We start from the raw sequence: 6914 nt of genomic DNA on the forward strand, positions 1-6914 counted from the left end.
TTGAACGCAGAAGGAAAATGGAAAAACCGGGTCCATGTGGCCTGGAAGTGATCTCTGCTTTGTGTACGCTGTGTTAAGTTCACCTGCTCGTCATGATAAACTCATCCTGAATAAAATATTTTCTGCCTTTGTTTCACATAGGCATGAATAAAATGATCTGATGTGTTAGAGAATGTTTAGTTTCCACCTGTGTCCTGGACACAGAGCATTAGATTGATCATTCTGTTTTTGCTAGCATGGTGATGCATTTTAATTCCTGCTTTTATCACCTGCTAAATAGATTATTGTAATGCTCTCTTTTCTGGTCTTCGTAAAAAGGCTGTTAAACCCTTCCAGTTGCTGCTAAATGCAGCTGCACGTCTGCTAACAAACATCAGAAACAGAGCTAGCAGCTAACGCTTGTTTTAAAGTCTCTGCACTGCCTACCTGTGTGCTTCAGGATGGATTTTAAGATCCTTTTACTGGTTTTTGTCTTATTTATCTGATTTGTGTTTAACTCATAAACCCTCCAGAGAACTCAGGTCTCCAGATAGAGGCCTTTTATCAATCCCTGGAACCAGAACTAAACCCACGGCGAGGCAGTTATTATGCTCCTCCTGGGAAACAGCCTACCTGAAGACCTGAGAGCAGCTGACACATTTTTAAAAGAAAGCTTAAGACCTATCTTTTTATTCTGGCTATAAATATACTGGTAGCTTCCCCTTTATCCTGTAGCTTCTGCGCTACCGGTAGCTTTCCCATTACCATAATGCCATTGGTCTTAAATGTGTCTTCTTCTGTTTTTTGTTTTTTTTTCTTCTTTTTTCTGTAAAGCTCTTTGTGCTGCATTGATTTGTATAAAAAGTGCTTTATAAATAAAATTTTGACTCATTGGTTTATTTCAAGCTACCGTTAGCCTCCACGCTAGCTTTCCCACTACTATAATCCCACTGCTTCTAATGTGTGTGTGTGGATCCGTGTGTCTGCATACAATCTTTTATTCTTCTCTTTTATTTTTTTAATTTTTTATTCTGTAAAGATCTTGGTGCTGCATTCATTTGTACAAAAAGTGTTTTATAAATAAAGTTTTGACTCATTGGTTGAAGTCTCTGAGCAAAAATATACCTGCTTCATTTAAACCCAGTTAGAAAGTGGCTTCAGATTATTTTCCTTTTGTTGGCTGTACAGCGTTTCCAGATGATGGGGTGTCAGCAGTAAAAGACATAAAAACAGGAGGAAGAACTGCAGCAGGCTGATGTGGTTTCTGAGTGGGTGTTTGCGTCCTGTAATAACCGTTCAGACACACATTACCTCAGCTCTAGCAGACATTACACATGAGCAGTTCATCATTTGACAACAGCCGAGCTCCAGTCTCACCGGGAAATTTACCGGCTTGGAGTCATGAGGGATTTGGTTTGGACTGAAAAAAACTGGGGGAAATATTCAGTGTTGGAGGCGGCGTTGTATGAATACTTTCTCTTCAGCTCTGTCCTTAATCTGTCCAACTAAAAACACTTGATGTCCTAAAAACATAAATAATGTTTGGTTGATTGAACATGGAGAATCAGCAGCATGGATCACACAGCAAAGTATGCTTTGTACCAGATTTCCATCTGCAGTCCCGAAAACACACAGAAATACATCACACATGGAAAATGCAAAGCACACATACAGGTAATAGTAAAAAAGTACATTGCATAGTAAAATACAGTAAAATAAAAGTAAAAGTAAGCATGAGTTCACCCTATTCAACCCCCTGCCTACCCAGGCTGGGACATTTACACATTTTCTCTGTTTTCTGGTCAAAGGAAACACGACAAATGATTAAATTATTGCTGACATGACTGGTTTTTTGTTACTGTGCAGAATATTTTTAATTCTGTAGGAAGTTTCTCTTATTGTTTTACGTGAGAATGCTGATGGTCCTGATGCTGCTCTTCCTCTGAGTATCGGCCCGTTGAATGTTGAGATGTTCATTTAATAAATGTTAAAGTGGTGGAGGGGCCTTATTATTGATTATCTGGAAAAGTAAATATAAATTTGCGAATTTATTGTAACTTTGAAAGGTTTTACAAACTGTGTTTGGAGGGTATTTGGCAGTGATGATATTGTTGTGTCAGGGCCTGTTATAGAGCCAATCCAGCGGTTTAATGGTGACCAACAGAAAATACCAAATACTAAATGAGACAGAATCATTGCATTCATGTAGATTTTGGCTCCCTGTTGTCAACGAGTTTCTAATACACCTGACCTTGTAAGACAAGTATGACAAACCTTTTTATGGGTTTTTGAAGCTGAGCTTAGAGTCTAAACAAATGTCGAGGTATTTAAACTCATCTACATCTGTAATTTTTCTCCCATCACAGTTACGGTGGGGTCGATTTTTTCACTTTGCCTGCTTGATTTTTGATGTTGCTGTTTATCCCACATTCAGCTCTTTCACTGATCACTATGATAACTTGCTCTGGGTCCTTCCTGTGTGTGTGGATGACCATGTCGTCAACGTACATCATCACAGAAAGATGGGAGGTCATTCATGTAAAGCCTGAACAGTAGTGGCCCCAGAATAGAGCCTTGTGGTACCCCCATAGTTCACTCCTCCACCTTCTAATATTAAAAAGTCAACAAACTGTTTCATATTAATATCAGACATAATATTTGACTTGATTGTGTGCTTTTGTGAATCTTTCCAGATGTTTGGACCGAGGTTGAATCCAGTCTGCTGTCCTGTCCGTCCATCCCATCCAGCATCCAGGTGAGTTTCACCTGCTGAGCGTCCGACTGACGCTGGGGTTTCCAGGGTGAGCATTCCTCTTTGATGCCCTGCTGGTAAAATTAGACCCAACCAGTAAAAAGAAAAAGACCAGTTTTCTCAGTTATTTGTCATAAAGTTCTTTGTGTTTTTCAACAGAGTCCGATTTCGTTTTGAACGAAGTCGCTTTTAGATACGGTGGTTCTGAGGGGTCAAACAACTCTGTAAAAAAACAAAACAAAAAATATTTTGCTGGTTCAGAAAACGAATAAAACCGTTGATGAAAGTTGAAATACTTGGTGGGTGACATGAGAAATAGCTGCGTCACTAGTCTACCATGAGGCACACAGACATCAATAACGTAGTTAGCTGGTGAAAATGCACAAAACCACTTCTACTTCACTAAGACAAGCTAAACATGCCACTTACGTTTTACATACACGCACACAACACCAAAAAACACCCTGAGAGTCCGAGATAGGGAACAGCTGAACACTTTATCAAACTTATGGCGATCTCTCCGCTCTCACTCTGTCTCGCTGCGCTGTTACGAGTCAGGCTGGTGAGATGTGATCACGTGGGGCTGAGCCTGCATTCTGATTGGCTGCTGGAAAGGCGTTGTCAGTCTCTAGGCAGAAGTAGCTGACAGGCTGGGCCTTTTTTACACTACTGTTGAACCTTCAGTAACTCTGGATGATGACCACGGAGTTGGAGTCTGTCCTAAAGAGATGTTACATAATCTGTCGTTTTACAATAATTAATTACAGCGCAGTAATAATAATTATAATAACAACAATAATAATAACAACACTACTCAATCTTTATAATACCGCTTCATTCTATATAATGTCTGTAGTACTATGTCTTTATATTTAAATGTGTGGCTATGTGGGCTTTGTCCTGTTCTTCCCCCGGCCTGGTCCACCGTTTGACCCACAAACAGACAAAAACTCTTCCTGGTTCCTTCGTTAGTGATACCCCACGTCTCTCTGGGTGAAAAGGTTTAGTTCCTGCTAGCTTTCAACATAAAACGTAAGTTTTAATTGGATTCTGTCTTTGTTTCCTGTAATTGAAATCCGTTGTTTTTAACAGCCAGACTGATTCAGCTTGTTTGCTCAATCCCCAGACTTTTTAAATCAGTTTATTTATTATTTAGCTTGTCTTGTCCAGCAGCATGCCGATGATCGTCTGGCCTGATGGTCTGACAAGCAAACAAATTAGCATTGCCAAGAGGATCTTTAAGGAGATGAGGCTCCTCTTGATAATTAAGAATTATTCTTTATTCTAAAGTAGTTTTTTGCTGAAACAACCTGCTGCAACCCCGTAAAGAAGCAGAAAACATGGGGAGAAAACAGCTGACAATCATCAGGAGCACCTGCAGGAAGACAAACGGAGAAAATCACGAACTACATAAAAACAACGGGAACACATGTTTGAGTGCATACGTGCACGTAGATACGAGTTATGTTTTTATAGGAAAATATGTTCTTTAACATTTAGAACAGAAACAAGGAAGAAAAAAGTAAACATTTTTTATTAATTTGGGCCTTTTTTAAAATATATATATGGTGAACTAATGAGCAAGAAACAGAAAACACAAGACTAATTGAACTCAATATGCAAGAGACCATAAACACAAACCAGGAACATGACTCGTGATCCTGACACTCCTCCTTATAGAAGATAAAACTGAGCAGCTTTCCACGGCTGGACTTTAATCACAGACTGTTCAAACTTTTTCTTTCTTCTTGTAGTTTAAATCAGAGGCACTGAGATGCGTCTCCATCTGCGTGACCGGAGCTGCACGGCTTGGATTTTACAGCGGAGGAAAATTATCACAGCAATCTGTTAAAATCGCTGCTGCAGCTCTTAATTACTGACGATTTTCTGTTGGAAAGGCCAGCTGATGGATAGCTGATGAAGTCCCTTCTCCTGGTAAACAGCAACGTCTCAGACAGAAGCTCAGTTATGGAAAACAGATGAAAGAATCAGCGATTTACCAGAAATAAAGACCCAGAAGATTTATTCAGGACGGGCCTTCAGCAAAGCAACGCTGTAATTATTTCTCTGATTTGCATTTCAGATTCATCCTGGTCAAAGAAGACGGATTACGATCAGTTCTGTTCCACGTTTCACGTCGGGCGCAGCAGGAGGAGGAGGATGATGATGATGATGCAAATGAGTTCATCAGAGAGAAGGAAATTAACATGATGAGGTTTAGATAGCAGGAATTTTAGCTGCATGTAATTTCAGAGATGGATGAGTTCATTTTATGGTTCCTTTAAACCCTGAAACGTGCAGTAGATTCTGACATCGCTGCATCCGGAACGAGATGCGGGACAGACCAGGTCCAGCATCGGCGTCAGGTCCAGCATCCGTGTCAGGTCCAGCATCCGGATCAGGTCCAGCATCCGTGTCAGGTCCAGCATCCGGATCAGGTCCAGGTGATTTCATGAACAAATGTCAGACTGTCTGATCCACAGAGGACTCCTTCATGGGCCCTATAGCTTATTTAGCCATTTTTACTTTTCTGTAGTTATTTTTTATTTTGCTAATTTGGCCCTGCGTATGATTTACTGTCCTTACTAGAAATAGTTTCTCTTATTTATTTTTAGGGTTACAATCTAAAACATATTTTTAGTTTTAATTCCTATATTAAGTGTAATGATCGTTTCAGGAAGACCCGGAAATTCATCCCCACGGTGATGAGTTTAAGTTTATTAGAAGCAGGAAAGGAGCTAACGGACGGCAGGTGCAGCAACCAGGTCCAGGAAGAGGGGCTAGGCAGATAGCGGAGGTCGGTCCAGAAAAAGGTCTAATCCGGGTCAGCAGAGTTCAGGAGAGTCCAGCAGGGATCAGGCAATCAGGGAGTCCGTGAGTGGCAGCGAGGTCAGCAACAGGGATCTAGAACAAGACAAGATTTACTACAGAATAACAGGGAAGGCAAATGACCATCTGGCAGGGAAGCAGATGTTGAGGAGGGATTATATAGGGTGATGAACAGGTGAGGAGAGTGAGTGCTGATGAGACCCAGGTGGAGCAGATGAGCCTGATTGCGTGAGCTGCAGGCGATGCAGGCCAGTCCTCATGACAGTTAAGTAAATCTCTCTATAATTTTAATGTGAACATGAAAACGTGTCAGACAGGTTCAACGGTTAAAAAGTAATAATAATATATATATATATATATATATATATATAATTAACAGATGAAACAATGAGGATTATTGAAAACAGTGCGTTTCATGTATAATGATTTATTATGGTTGGGGATAATTATAATTGTGTATGATAGATTGTGATTAGCTAAATATCCCGATGAATTACTGTAAAAGTTGTATTATCTCAGTAATAATGGACAAGAATAGAGGATATTTAACTCCATTCTAAACCCTTTTCCACTTTTCACTCGTCACCCGTTCACTTTTTTATTAACTCGAAATAAAATATACAGAAAATTCTATTAAACATCCAAATATGTTTAAAACACACATACAGGCTTTAATGTGCTGTCCTGATGTGTTCCATTAGTGTTTTTAAAAAGGATTTTTTCCACAGTCTTTAGAAAAAATAGACTTTTTAGATTTTATCTGATATTACATTAAAATAAAAATAAATAAAAAGAAAGAGCTGGATTTGCTCCGTGTGGCTCCCTGAAGCCTAACCAGGTCCAGCTGTGATGAAGAGGACGCTGGCTTCAGCTTCCAGCTTCAGGCAGGAAACGACACTAATGACCACTAAGCGTATCGAGCGGCGGCGCGTCCAGGTGGGAGCTGCGTGGCGTTCGAACACTCGACCCACTTCAGCTCCAGTCACCTGCTCGCTGCAGCCTGAATTAGCTCCTGATAATTAGGCCTGTTTTTAATGAACGGTGACTCAGGATGTGGCGGCTGCCTGGTCTGTTCTACATGAATCAACGTTTTCTGTCTTCTGTATGGCTCTGACTCCCGGGGAGAGTTTACAGCCTCGGATCCAAACCCTCTCGTCACATCACCACCAGGCATTTAGAGAAGCAGTTGGAAGGTTTTCATATGTTTATCCAGTCATATGACCACAAAGCGTCCAGTTAAATTTTTCCATGGGGCCACGCTGGTGAAAGCTCAGTGGTTTGAGGTTCAGGAGTTAAGATGTGCAGCCTGGCTGGTGCACCGAGGGTGGAGGAAGGAGCCTGTTATTAGGAGCAT

The sequence above is a fragment of the Melanotaenia boesemani genome, chromosome 17 (assembly GCF_017639745.1).
Source record: "Melanotaenia boesemani isolate fMelBoe1 chromosome 17, fMelBoe1.pri, whole genome shotgun sequence".
NCBI classification, from domain to species: domain Eukaryota; kingdom Metazoa; phylum Chordata; class Actinopteri; order Atheriniformes; family Melanotaeniidae; genus Melanotaenia; species Melanotaenia boesemani.